Source organism: Lathamus discolor, chromosome 5, assembly GCF_037157495.1.
Source record: "Lathamus discolor isolate bLatDis1 chromosome 5, bLatDis1.hap1, whole genome shotgun sequence".
In the NCBI taxonomy this organism is placed as follows: Eukaryota; Metazoa; Chordata; class Aves; order Psittaciformes; family Psittacidae; genus Lathamus; species Lathamus discolor.
The window spans coordinates 57770349-57785392 of record NC_088888.1 but is presented as its reverse complement, the minus strand read 5'-3'; the positions used below and the strand labels follow the sequence as shown (position 1 = coordinate 57785392).

General features: G+C 40.5%; 1 long non-coding RNA gene across 5 annotated transcripts in view; it reads left to right on the top strand.

The window, feature by feature from the left end:
* Positions 1 to 15044, top strand: part of LOC136015260 (uncharacterized) — a 149528-nt gene that overhangs the window by 43616 nt on the left and 90868 nt on the right. The window contains exon 3 of one of the 5 annotated variants that reach the window (XR_010613133.1): positions 5872 to 5912. The exons of the other annotated variants lie outside the window; for them this stretch is intronic. This is a non-coding gene — a long non-coding RNA (uncharacterized LOC136015260). The remainder of the gene's footprint in view (positions 1 to 5871; positions 5913 to 15044) is intronic. 5 annotated transcript variants of the gene reach the window in all.

Below are 15044 nucleotides of genomic sequence, written 5' to 3'. Positions count from 1 at the left end.
TAGACATACTATGAGTGGCTATGCAGTGTCACTGCAAAAGTCATTGACAAATGGCTATCTCCTTAGCTATAACATCTACAAAGCACATGTTAGTGTGTGGCTAACAACCTGGTTCCGAAAACATGCAGGGGGTAGCTTTTAAGTACCTCATATCTTCAAGGAAGCTGGTTTTCTTAGTTGTTTAAAAGTTTGCTGGATTAAAGCCCAACAACTTATTCCATATTTATGTGTTAAATTGGTGGACCTAGGCATTTAATTTTATATTTACAGTAATCTCCATTATGGAAGAGTAGGAGGACTGTGTGTCTCTAAAGGCAAAAGTTGTATGAACACCACAGCATCTGGGTGGGTTAGGGTTCCAGTTAAATCTAAAGGTATCAATTTTGGTAAAGCTTACATGTCAGCAGCATTGAACGTTCAAGTTGGAAAAACACTTAAAGAGTCTGAATACATTTTCCAACCACCTACAGTGACTGCAAAGCTAAATTCTTGTGACTTTATGTTTCCAAGGATGCTGAGCCTACCAGCAGGACCAGCTCTTGCTTTATTTGACTCTGATCTAGTGCATTTTAGAACTAGGTGGGGGTTGGAGCTAGATGATCTTAAGGTCCGTTCCAACCCTAACCATCACGTGATCCTATGACTTTTCAAACACCAAAAAATACTGGAAATAAATGGAAATTAAGAGCTGAAGCTGTGGGATTTTTTAAAAATAGAACCCAAACCCAAAGGTCTTCTTTAGTTTTGGATGAAGACTTAAGCTTGGCATTTTTGTGTGTGCTCTCAGTTTCTATCTCCCTTTTCTACACTGTCACACTGCATTGCTCTAATTTGAAAATAGGGAAGATATACAAGGAAATAGTGGGTTTGGGGACTGCAAGACATTTTCTCCCAAAAAACTGGAGAACTGAGAAGGTGGACAGTGGAAGCACTATTTCTACTAGCAATTAGAAAGAGATAGTAGTGGATATGGGGAAATTCTCTAGGAAAGAAATGCTAAAACCCAGTGGATAGCAATGATTTGCGCAGTCATTATATACTTATTTGGAAATTATCAGGTAGTGGTTATACAAGTTACTTATTTCTGTATATCTCACTCCTTCTCAGTAAGGATGTAGGGAATGACATAATTTAGAAAAATAAATGCCCAGTTGTGATTTGAACATTGGACCAAGTCCCTCCATCCTGCCTGCTTCAGGAAATGTTGCTCATCAGACGATTTTGTGACCATGAAGCACAAGGACATTCCTGTCTGTAAGTCTGTGACATAGATGGTGTTTTACAGCAGTCCCTCGTACTTGCAGCATCATGCCCAGAGCATATGGACACCAACATGGCCAGCTCAGTTGCCTTGGCATTGCCTGGCCAGATAATAAGTTTTAGCCTTGCTTTTGTGTATTGCAAATTAGGGTTATCTATAAAGTTACCAGATTCTTTCCCAGAACAAAACTGTAGCATAGCACATAAAACTCTGAGCTGCACAACCTGGACCTTGGTGTTTGCCTAATTACGGGACTACCTTTGAATTTACAAAATCAGGGAAAAAGGCAGAATCTGTGTGTTAAATAATGATTGCAGATATAAATCATGTACATGGCAAAAACTCCGAGCACTTCTTAAAAGCAGGACTCAATGTCAATATTTTCTCTGCCCTTTTTTGTCAAATAAGTAAGGATTTCTCTGCCTTCTGATTTCCAGACTAGGTCTTACCCAACACTAGGAAACCTTTGATGTTATAACTGTGTGACAAAATGTTCTAATGGAGGTGCAGCTTTCTCAGCATAGGGAGATTGCCTGTATAGTTTATACAAATTCCCTGAAGAAAATAACACTGGCAACCTATCCTGTCTCCATATTTTTATTACTATAATTAAGCTTGTGCTTGGATTTTTTGGCATAGGAATATGCACAAAATAACACAGCTTTAACTGATAATCTATACTGACATTTAAGTTTTGCCTTGGAGGAAAGTACTTCCTTGCCCTCCCATCTTGACTTCTTAATCTGAATTTCTTGCAAATATAGGGAGAGCTCCCACTCTTTTCTTGATAGTTTATTTTTGGTGACGAGTGTTAACTTTTCTCATTTTAACCTTCAGTAAATAGGAAGAAAACAGGAGTTAGATCTACAGGACCAGGAAGGAGGCATAATGTTGCCTTACTCATTTGTACTACCAGTCCTAACATTTTCTGTGTTTCTGCTGCTTATATCACCTGTGATCAGGAGCAGAAATAAGCTTATTTCAGTATTTGTGAAGCAGAAGCAAAGGAGGCATATTCAGAGGCAGAAATATTTTAGAACAAAGAAGAAGAAGCTTAAAAGTACTTACTTTAACCTGCCAGTCACTTTTACTTGAGCATATAACTTCTCAGTCTTTTGTTACCAAGTTTGTATTTAGCCCAGGATATAACTATTGCCTTGAAATGAGATATTAATTTATCTTTCAAATAATGTTTATCATACCTCTTCTAGGATTCTGCCACAAGAAGACTTAGAAAAAATAGGACTCTGTCTAACAAAACAGGACAGCATGTTCTCCTGTCCTTAAAGATCAAACAGAGATTAGTCTCCTGCACTTGCTTCACATCTCTATGTAAATATGTAAAAATATAGACTGGATTATTAGGTTTATTTTGTTCAGTCATTCTGGTGACACTGACCCATATGTCAGCTTCCCAGAGCTCTGCAACAGATAAGATTAGTAAGGAAATAAGATTCAAGGGTCAGAGCTTTGGTAAACAACCAAAACTGAAGGAAGTCCATTGAGGTGAAATTGCTTAAAACAGACATGCCAAGTAGCCAGTCAAATTTCAGATCTTGGATTTATAGTGCAAATAGGCAGAGAAGAAAAACAAGCCAGACAATTTGTCCTTAATTCAGATATCCCAGTGAATGAGAACTTTCATGAGACTTCTCCTAAGATTTCCAAATGCTGTGCTCTTGAGATACTGCTCTGTCCTTCAGCTGCCTTTGGGCTTTCTACTACTTGAACAATAGTTTTATCTTGCATAGGACTAGCTTGGGCAGGGTGCTTGCTTCTATCCTTATTGATGGTGCTTTCTAAAAGATTATGCTAATACCGTTGCATTCCTCCCAAGGCAAAAACAGGTGGCCTTGCAGCCTCTTGTTCATACATAACCTTCTGCAGAAGTAGAAGGAATTGTAGGGATGATGCCCATGACCACAGCAACTATGGGAGCAGCTGCAGCTGCGTCCCTGGAATTAGGGGGAGCCACAGGGCTTGTAAGAGCCAAAAACAATGTGGCACACTGACTAGGGTTGTGCTTAGCACCTGCCATGCTCCACCTTTCACTTTGTTCCCGGTTACTTATCCCATGTGAGTTGCTTTTCTCTTGGGTAGCTGAGTAAAGTACTTTGCCCATTGAATAGGTTTGACTTTAAGAACATTGCGAGTATATATATTTCTGAGGACTGTGTAGATTTTGAACTCTGAGAGTGGCTTCTTTTTGAAGCTCAGGAGCACACAGAATCATCTTTTGTTGCTGTAAGAGTCTTCTGGAATTCCTACTGGTTTAAAAGGAATTGGGGATCACAGGAGGCAAAGAGGAAAGAAATCTGATCTTCCTTTTGGAGCTATACATCTCTAATTCCCTTTGATCTTTTGCTCAGCGTTTGATTAAATGTTTGGATGTAGACTGGGCTACTTAATCAGAGGTGGTTTGCAATAAATCTGTGCTGGTGCAATGTGCTTTAGTCTGCCTCTGTAATCTTACAGACCAGGGTACAAGGACTTGGTGGTCCTATCGTTCATAAGAAAGAAGCTATTTAAGGTCAGTTTCATGCTTCTTTTAGGATTTTCAGAGGCAGTTCTCCAGGTACAATAAATTCTGTATCGGTTTGTTGTGCCTAAACGACACTGCAAAACTAGTCTCTTAGCATTAATATTTACAGTTGTGGTTACAAGGGGAAAGTACCTTATGCTCATTACTCAGGACTCATGTCAGCAGAGTGTTTCAGTTAGAGATGTACTTTAACCATAATCTCAGACCCAGGTAACCTAGATCTGAACATGGCTCAAACATCAGGATGTTTAATCCTACTGTGAATTTCACAGCAAGTCTCCTTTTCATAAGGATCTAGCCACTCAGTTTAAAGATACTCCCACATACAAAAGCCCCAGTTCTAACTCCCTGCCTTGCTGTTATTTCTATAGATTTAAATCTAGCTCTGAAAGCTGAGACTTAGGTAGCACCTATGCTGCTGAATTAAGTGTCACAATGTTCCCAGGCACTTGCTGGAATAGTCTCTGGCACTCTTTTCACACAAAACAGCTATCATTTTTGCAAGTGGTTTTCGGGGACAGCATGGGGCTTAACACACACGAGGGACAATACTTGGTCTGGTGGTTTGGATGATCCTGTTTTGGAGGTTAAAGAGAACCTAGTAGAAGAGACATGGCTGCATTGTTCCAGCTGATCTCAGAGCCAGAAAACAGGGCCTTGCATGTCTCCTTTACTAGTAGAGATACATACCGCCTCAGGGTTTTTATCTTTGGCTCTGTGATTTGTTAGGAAATGTTTTCCTTTGGATAAGACAGAAAGATGAGTCACTTTATCTGTTTGTTTATGACTTGCAACTGGGTAGAAGCTGAAGATCTCATGATAATTTTCAACAGAAAACCGGTAGAGCCCACATCTCCCAGGTTACGTTTTCTGCCTTGGTTTATAGTATTTAAATTGTGCCTTCTCTTTAACCATAGTGTTGTTACTATTTTGTTTTCTATATTCCAGCGTGATTTGTCATACTAGAAGTATGGCAGGCCAATGAAAAATTCTATGTGATTCCCTTTTGTTCAGTTCATTTTGTTGTTATTTTCATAGGATATTTAATTCCAAAATGGATATAACCATTTTCTGAATGATCTCGTGAAAGTTCTATCCATCCTCCATGCCCGGTACCTGCTGATGTTTTTATACCAAACAGGTCTTGAAAAGCAGCCTTGTATGAAATGTTAAATGTCCATTTTAAGTAAAAGCATCAGTGGGCACCAAGTACAAGGCATTGGCACATATGATGCTCTGACTTCATGTCATTGTATGCTTGGGTACCTACAGATGACTGTCTTACTGACATGCTCATCGCTGTGAAAGGACCTCATGCATTTTTGTGATTTCAGTGTTGTATCTCTATTGCCTTTCCACAGGCTTGTCTGCACAAATGAAAAGGTATTTATCTGCTTGTTTGTTTAATTTGCACTCAAGTTATGCTAAGGTAAAAATCCAATTCAAACCAAACCCTTTGCTTTCATCGCTAGGACAAGCATGTAAGGTTATTGCTGTACCTCAGTGACTTCCTCACATACTGTATTTCCGACTAGGTTTCAGGCACCTGAAATTCCTTCCTTCTGAAACACTGTGATATTTGACCAACATCCTTCTTCATATACAGCCATCATCAGCAATAGATTAAAACAATAAAGGAAGGTTTTTGAAACAGCCATGTGAATATTTAGTCTAACCTAATCTCAAGCTTCACCACAAGCTAGATAAGCTTCCCTCAAAGCAGCAGAGCAGAACCTGCTGCCAGCTTCTGAGAAAGGGTGTCTGTAGGAGTGTGAGAGCCTGGATAACTCTTACGGGCCTCTCTGAAAGACTCCATTCTATGATTCTATATCCTTCCATTCTTTGCCTTCCAACTCTTTCTAAGTATTGTTTTGCGGATTGTGGAATGGGAATTGGCTTTCATGAACTGTATGAAAGAGACTCCACAGTTTTACACTAAGCTCTGCTAAATAAGACTCATGCATAGCCCATATGAAACTCTGAAAGCTGTATGGCTAGTGATTAACGGACATCTTCCTCCGACATTACTTCTTCATTTCTGATTATCTTCCACTGCTGAATTTTTCAGGTTGTTATGAGGGAAGTTAGACATTCAGGAGGGTGTCCAAGGTAAGGCATGAAGTGCTGGTTTCACTGTTGCATGAGATATATGTGCAGTTTTCAGGAATACCTCCCAGAGCATTTGATGAGCCATATGTTGCCAGTGGGGGTGGCTCTGTGCTCCATTAACCTTCTGTCCTGGGTTCAGCAGTAGCAGTAATTCTTCTCCTTCTTACTGGCTGGTGCAACTCTGTGTTTTTGATTTTTGGCCTGGGAACAGAGCTGATAACACCAATGTTTTCAGTTGCTGCTCGAATGTTTGGTCTGGCCGAGGACTTTCTGAGCCTCATGCTCTGCCAGGGAGGAGGGGAGGCTGGGAGGAAGCAGAGACAGGACACCTGACCCAAACTGACCAAAGGGGTATTCCATACCACAGCACGTCATGCCCAGGATGTAACGGGGAGTTACCCGGAAGGGTTAGGAATGGCAGGGTTGGACGATGTATTGGTCGGTGCTCGGCTGGGGGGCGTGGGGTGAGTTATTGGTCAGCTGGTGTTGAGGTGTTGCATTCTTTCCTCTTGTTATTTCCTTTATCATTATTATTACTGGTGGTAACAGTAGTGATTTGTGTTATACCTTAGTTACTAAACTGGTCTTATCTCAACCCGTGGGAGTTTCATTCTTTTCACAGTTCTCCTCTCCGTCCCTCCAGGAGTAGAGGGAGGGAAAGAAGGTTGGGGAGTGAGTGGATGGGCTGTGTGGATCAGTTTAAACCACAACACCTTCTTTTGCTAAGTCAGATGCTGAGGGTCTCCCTTAGATCATGCCACTTGGTGCAAAGAGAGAGCAATTTGTTCATCTTTTCATCTGTCTTTGTTTGCTTTTCCTCCTTTTCAGTGGTATTAATTGATGGTTTCTGGCAGGACGGTAATATCATCAGGAGTACTAGTGTCATTAGCTGCTCCCAAATCCTTTGATTTTCTGGAAATAGTTTAAGTGCAGCTCTATACTGAAAAGCTATTCTGAAAGTGGCACTGCGGGTTCAGTGCCTATCATCTCTAAACTATTTCCATAACAAATGTCTTCTGTGAGCAATGAAAAAGACACTTAATTTTGTTCCTGCCTGTCATTCCCCATGAACGTAGCCTAGACCTGAAGTTCACACTGGATTCTTTTCTTTTCCTATGTAATTGCCAGTAATGGAGCACTCAACAAGCCAAACCAAGTATTCAGTTATACCACAGCAGGTCTACTGTTTTTTGAGCTGGACCTCACTGCCACCTGTAAAGCCCTGGGTTTTTTTTTTTGCAGTTTTGCTTAGGCGACTGGAACCTATTAAACAGCTCTGCTGATGCATGAGAACAGGAAATACAAATTGGCTCCCTGTGTCTTTGCGTCTTTTGATATGTGAACAGAAAAGGAAAGTAGAAATTTAATTTTTTTCTCCTATCAAGTGGAATGCACAGGGTGCAAGACTGTGGAGGAAAATGTTGTAATTTTTTGCATAGTATTTTTCAGATCAAAACCGTACTCTGCAAAAGAAGAAAAGTACTTCCCATGACACAGTCTTAACTAATTTGCTTTAGTTTTTTCATATTTTGCATGTTGATCTTGCTCAGTATGAACTCATTCTTGTTTTTCTTGTTGTTCTTTTGTACTCTTTTTCAGTCCCCTTTAATCTTGTTACAGAATATACACCCCACTTGATGATACACCCTTCCATCTCTCTGTAGGTTGAAGAACATTTGCTGTTCAAACTGTTCTGCACTTAATTTCCTTACTGGAAGAACTAAAATATGTTTTATACATATATACATACAGCAATGCATATATTAGAGATATAACAAAAGTTTGCATGCTGCAGCATCTTTTTCTAACAGTTGTTTTCACAAAACCAGTGCCCAATATCCAGAAATGGCAAAACTGGTAGCAGATCTTAGCAGTGGTAATTCAACAGTCTAAGACAGTGATAAGACAGAAGTTCATTCAATTCAAAATAGTTTTTCTGTTTTGGTGGGTAGTTTGACCAGACTGCACAAAAGAAAAAATACAAAACTCTTAAGGATCAAGTAAATCCCATTTTGGAACAAAGGGGCCAGTGGACCTTGCTTGCCTGCTGACTTTCACCATTCAGGACGGCCAGATAGACTAATAAGTGCTGACTAGTTCTTTGCTAAATTGTCTGTATCTAAGGATACATGGAAGAAACAGCAAAATGCTTCCTGAATTCTAGCCCCCAGAGGAGGCCACCAGTACTGCGTACAAGAGAGAGAAATACAACATACAAGCATAAAAGAATAAATGAATTAATTTCAGAAAATCATGCTTGCTTTGAGTTCTAAAACTTCAGTTTTGTTTGCTTCAAATAATCAGCTGCAGACCCTCCATGGTGGCCTTCAGACTGGCTAACTTCCCAAGCACTTCTTTGAAGGTGGGCCCAGGCTCCCTTTTAACACGAGATGAATTCCTGGGTATATTTAGCAGCATTTCCTTTCAAGTAGGTCTCTGAGGAAGTGGCTGTTGGATAACATTGCCCAGTCTAACATGGGGAAGGGGACTAAGATTAGTTGTCTTCTATTAAGGTCACTGTCTAGCTATGGGGCCCAAATTTGTACAGGGACAATTTTATCATAGTGACTGTTCTGTATTTTGGCTGGATAGCTTGATATACAGAAAACCCACAAAGCACAGAGCTTGTCAAACGGAATGCAAAGGAATTCATTCTGCAATGTGTTCACAGAGGTGCAGAGGGTACAGGAAAATAAGGATGTTAAGTCTGCCTGGACCTTGGGCTCTGGTGTTTTCCTTACTCCTCCTGAGTACATGCCCATCAGGCATGTGTGATAGCAATAGCACAGGTGTCTGTAGGTCAAATTTCAACTCTACAAACTGTATTGACAGAACTTCATTATATAAATGGCTCCTGAAGGGTGTTGGTGATAGAAATGAGTTCTGCCACTCCTCATAAAATGTTTCTAATGACTGCTTTTCCAACAGGGACAAAAAAAAAAAAAAAAAAAAGAAAAGTAAAAGGGAAACTGAAAGGGTCCATCCCCAAATAACTACATGAGATTGTGTGGAGTGCTATAAAAATGTTTATGTTCTATGCTACTCCTCTAGCAAAGACTTGCATAACTCACTGGTGGCTTCATCATTCATGAACGAAGCACTCATTCCAAATGCATGGCCATAAAATCTTTATAGTGCCTTGCAAAATGTGTGTGCTGTAAAGTTTTTATAACCATGCATTTGGGATGACCACATTACATCATCACATATTTTTACCATAAAGATTTTGGCTTACTGCTGCTCTAAGCCAACTAACCTTTATAGACGGACCCTAAAACAACTAAAAGATCCCTGCTTTGTTTTTTCATTGTCAGCACGAATTTAATGTACTCCTTTTGTTTCATTAAGTCCCAGAGTTAGGCTGCAGGGGAAGTGGAATAGTGCAGTCAATACACAACTGGATTTGCTTTCTAGTTATATCAATCACAATGTCTCCCTCCATTATTAAACATTTATGCTGTGGTAATGTTTGCGTATTACAGCTGATATACAAGCCCAGGCTCATCAGCAGTGTGCATAGGGTGTATTGTGGGATCTGATTTGTATGCTGTCAGCCCTTGGGGAATCTGTATCTCTCAGATTTCATTGTGTAAAGTACTAATATACACTAAAAAGACACTTCCTGTTTCAATTTTTGTTTGCTCCCAGTTCTTTTCTTGGCTACTTTTCAGCCAGATGAGTTAGTGCTTTGGTCCCTCAGTGACCCTCTGAGCCCAGGAATATGCAGCCTGGTGTGAAAAAAGAAATGAAGGACCCCTCCATTCACTGGTAGCACAAATTTACTTTGGCTTAATCAGTTATGACACTGCACCCTCTCACCATATTTCACTACCTATAAGATATGAAACCCTAAAATATAACCACTTTTAAAGAATACCCAAAATTACTTTAAAAGCAAATTAGGGTTAGTTTTTTTTTTTTTTTTGTAACAAATAACATGGTTCCAGAATAACTGCAATGGTGAAATAAAGAGAGGAAGCCACAGCAAATTTAGAGCAAAACTGAAAAAAAATTGTTTTCAAATTCAAGTCAGGTTATGTCAGAGGACAAAAAAATCTCTGTATGAAAAATATTTGAACCAGTCTTCTAGTCCAGATAATGAACATTCCTCAGCTTTTACCCACCGTTTAATGAATTATATTAGTTTAAATATTAGTGATGTGTGAGGAGATGAGGCTACAAATAAGTGGTAAAATGCGTTAACTAAACAGGATAGAATAAAATTACAATCCAGAGTTCTACTCTTTTGTTCTTTTTTTTTAAATAATTACTTAAGACACTTTCTTTCATGCTTGTTTATCCCCAGTTTGTGCCCTGTTATTAGGCAACTGAGTCCACAAAGAGCTTGTTACTCCTTGTCTCTTGAGCACTTCTTTAAAGGAGGTTTCAGCAGACTTTTAGAAGTCCCAGACTAACCCAAACTCGTGATTTTATGCTTGATGATCATCAGTGTGCAAGAAAAGAAGAATAATGTCATCTGTTGTCACCCCTTCATTCATTGTCATGTTTCTGACAGCAGGCAGAATCTGACTGAGTTACTGCTGTGCATTTTCAGCTGCTGAACAAAACTTTGGCACTCTGCAGTGCTAACTTACATGCGCAAATGGTGTTGGGTGGAATGCAGAGCAATCTGTGTGTGATATGTTAAATGATCATTGCTTTGTCATGTGGAATAGGTTCAGTCATCACATAGGTAACATTTGGTTGTAATTGAATGAGTTATAGAAGCAAAAATTTGAGATTTAACTGATTTTAGGCAGAAGACTTGTAAACTTTCACAGAATTAATAAAATGGAAGAGAAAGCCATCCCCTGCTGTACATTTAGTGTGTCTAGTGCTGAGGACTTTCGGTAATGGATGCTTGAGTCTTAATTAGTATCCCCTCTGAATGTTTATTTATGCTTTCAAGCTACTGCTTATATGTATCTGGTAATGGTGAAAAATGTCTTCCAGGTGCAGCATAATGTAAATGTGGAAGATAAAGCTCTGAGGGACAGAACTGAGTTTCACAGCTGACAGCTGCACATGTGATGTCTCCTGCTGGAGTAGTTTAATACAGTCCACAATCAATTAATTACATTTATAGTTTATGAAGAGCACCGCAAAGGCTGTCAGGGGCAGTAAAAAAAGTAGTTTTGGAAAGGCATAGAAGGAACTGTGTGTATTCCATTCTTAAAATAGCTTATTAAACTTCAACTATCTTAAACTATCCAAATGAAAAAAAAATTACCTCGTGCTCTTTTGCATTTTCCTTCTTTTGACATATATGTTGGCCCAAACAGTGAAAATAATTTGAGTGCATTTCTTTTCTGAGCAATATCTGGATGAAAAGAGCATTTTAGAGTTCACTGCTTGTGTCAGTGAATTCCAGATCAAATCTGATCCAATTTACACAGAAAATGCAAAGACCACTTAATCTGATGTAGGATTATATTATTTATTTTTAGATGGACATGACATTACACATCACTGCAAACTGAAGGACCTGAATTCTGAGCCTGGAAAAAAATAAAAAAATAAATTTGTCATATGTGGAATAATATTCTTCTTTTTGCCAGCATATCTTTTTTTGCTTGTCCATCAATATTCTTTGATAAGGAATTTCACAGAAAATGTCCTGATCTTTCTGCTTTGACTTAGCTAACTGTGCTGGCTATATTGAAAGGAAGACGACACTCATTCTCCCACGGAGAGTTCTAATGTAATAAAAGAAGCTTAAATCAGTACAACCATTGCCCAATTTGCAGATTTTGCAATCATCCAGCTGAGCAACTAAATCTCTAACTACATGTAGGTTTACAACTCCTTTTTAGACAATTACCAGCTATGCAGCTTGATCTGACATAGATACTATCTCCCAAATCATTCCAGTGTCAAGCTCTAAATAAGAGTTATGGGTTTGATATTCACTCCAGGACTTCCTAATACATTGAAAACTACCCCCAGCACACCACATTTCCAGAATTGGCTGTTTTGTGTGCCTGGAGTGCAGGGTTGTAGCATGGGGAACCACTGCACCACATAGCGACCTGGGATTTCTCTGTTCAAGTCCAAGCAAGGCAGAGAGCAGGGTGTGCCAGAGGCTGGCTCAAGCAGCTGATTCGTATATTGGCTGCTTTGTCAACAGTTGTTTCAGCCAAACTGTCTCCAGTAGAAATCTGGCCTTGAACAGCTATTGTGGACCTGCTTCTTTCAATTAACTATCCAAAGGGATGCTTCATCCTACACTGAGAGCCCATTTGTGTGGTTTTAGAGCAGCCTGAACTGTCACTCCCCCTACACTCTCAGTGTAGGAAAAACCCAGAAGTAGCCTAGAGAAGTTGTTGTGTTTATAATGCAAACATAGAATCACAGAATCATAGAATAGTTAGGTTGGAAAGGACCTCAAGGTCATCTAGTTCCAACCCCCCTGTAATGGACAGGGACACCTCACACTAAACCATCCCACACAAGGCTACATCCAACCTGGCCTTGAACACTGCCGGGGATGGAGAATTCACAACTTCCTTGGGCAACCCATTCCAGTGCCTCACCACCCTTACAGTAAAGAACTTCCTCCTCATATCCAATCTAAACTTCCCCTGCTTAAGTTTAAACCCATTACCCCTTGTCCTGTCACTACAGTCCCTAGTGAAGGGTCCCTCCCCAGCATCCTTCCAGGCCCCCTTTAGATACTGGAAGGCTGCTATGAGGTCTCCATGCAGCCTTCTCTTCTCCAGGCTGAACAGCCCCACCTTTCTCAGCCTGTCTTCATACGGCAGGTGCTCCAGTCACCTGATCATCCTCGTGGCCCTCCTCTGGACTTGTTCCAACAGTTCCATGTCCTTTTTATGTTGAGGACACCAGAACTGTACACAATACTCCAGGTGAGGTCTCATGAGAGAAGAGCAGAGGAAGAAAATCACTTCCTTCGACCTGCTGGTCATGCTCCTTTTGATGCAGCCCAGGATACGGTTGGCTTTCTGGGCTGCGAGCGCACACTAAAGCCAGCTCATGTTCATTTTCTCGTCGACCAGCACCCCAAAGTCCTTCTCCGCAGGGCCGCTCTGAATCTCTTCTTTGCCCAACTTGTAGCTGTGCCTGGGATTGCTCTGACCCAGCTGTAGGACCTTGCACTTGTCATGGTTAAACTTCATAAGGTTGGCATCAGCCCACCTCACAAGCGTGTCAAGGTCCCTCTGGATGGCATCCCTTCCCTCCAGCATATCAACCGGACCACACAGCTTGGTGTCATCGGCAAGCTTGCTGAGGGCGCACTCAATCCCACTGTCCCTGTCAGTGATGAAGATGTTAAACAAGACTGGCCCCAACACAGATCCCTGAGGGACACCACTTGTTACTGGTCTCCAGCCAGACACTGAGCCATTGACCACAACTCTTTGTGTGTGGCCATCCAGCCAGTTCTTTATCCACCGAGTGGTCCACCTATCAAATTGATGTCTCTCCAATTTAGAGACAAGGATGTTGTGTGGGACAGTCAAACGCTTTGCACAAGTCCAGGTAGATGACATCAACTGCTCTACCCCTGTCCATCAGTTCCGTAGCCCCGTCATAGAAGGCCACCAAATTGGACAGGCTTGGCTGTCACCAAGCACCTTGTTATTTTCCATGTGCCTTAGCATGCTTTCCAGGAGAATCTGCTCCAAGATTTTGCCAGGCAGAGAGGTGAGACTGACAGGGCTATAATTCCCCGGGTCATCCATTTTCCCCAAAACACCTAACTTCTTTCACTTTAACTTCCAGCCTTGACAATCTTCCAGCTTATTCAGATGGGACAAAGAAAATGAACTGTTCAAGTGTTTATAGTGTTCTTATGGATTTAAAAGGCTCTATATGAAACATAGGTTGAATCAATATCAAAACAATAAAGAAATAAATTTATAGATTCAGAAACTTGCAAAACCACCTGAATCTCTGTTTTACACCAACTTGTAATCAGTCTCCAGGCTTGTTGTAAACTACAGGGTCTAAATCCTCTTGGTTTAAGTCCATAAAACATTTTCCTCATTCTTATGTTTTCGCCATTCATGCTCCTTACCATGCTACGGCTTCTACTTTTATTTTTTAAAGTATTAGCCTTGGTACTCAGTTATGGTCAGGGCAATACCAACACTTTTCATCTACTCAGATCTATAAGGACAGGAATGAAAAAAAGCCTACTAGAAACTAGCTGCAAATTCCAATTTACTGTGCACTGCAATGCTACATTCCTGCCACTGTGAGCATTCTGCAAGACTCTAAATTAAACTAAGTAATGGGATTCAGGGTGATGCCTGTTTATCAAGCAGTAATCACAGTTTGCTTCTCTCATCTGTCTCTGGAAGTCTTCCATCCAGGTAAGATCCTTTCTGTTGCAGAGGGCTCTTTGTGCTTTTTGTGACTTGTGTTTGGTGAGAGGAAGGCAGATTATTGTTCTTAGAGTGTCTGATGTAAACCTGCCTTAGGAATCTGTGAGGCCCTGAGCATAAAAGCAATATGTAAGCAGAGACCCTCTTGTAGTGGTTGCTGGTTGACAGGGCTCCATAAGTAATAGATAGTTTCTTGGTGTTAGTAGCCTAACAAATTAGATAGAACAGCTCAGTCTCCTGAGAGCTATTAAACAGAGAGGGCTCCAGGCAGACATTTTATTTGCACCTGTTTAGCTGTGGGCTTTTTAGGTATTTTTGGAATACCTAAAAGAATCAGGAATTTGGAAGAACCAGGAGCTAAAAAGTTCCCTTTCACTTTTTTCTCATTCAGCCCCTCTGAAAGCTGTGTTTCCATTAATTATGTTTCCTTGACTGGGTCAAGTTCATAACAATTCCTCCTTCTGATACTTCCCTGGAGCTCTTTGTTAACTTTCTTGGAGTGCCTTGGATGTTCTTTTTGCTTAACCTTTTAACACTCTCCCCATTTTTATTATCCTTTCCTCCATGGGAGTTCACTCTACGTCTGCAGGTTGGGATATACAACAAAAGAGTCCTGGGAAGTCACGAGGCGTTGCCAAGCATGAGGTTATTCTGCTTCATGTGGACTGTCTTACTTGTTTACATCCTGTTTTGAAGATCTGCAGGATATATGTGGATTTTTGAGCATTTTGCCAATTCATATTTCTATAGAAAACCACTCAGATGTTACTACATGGGGGACAAA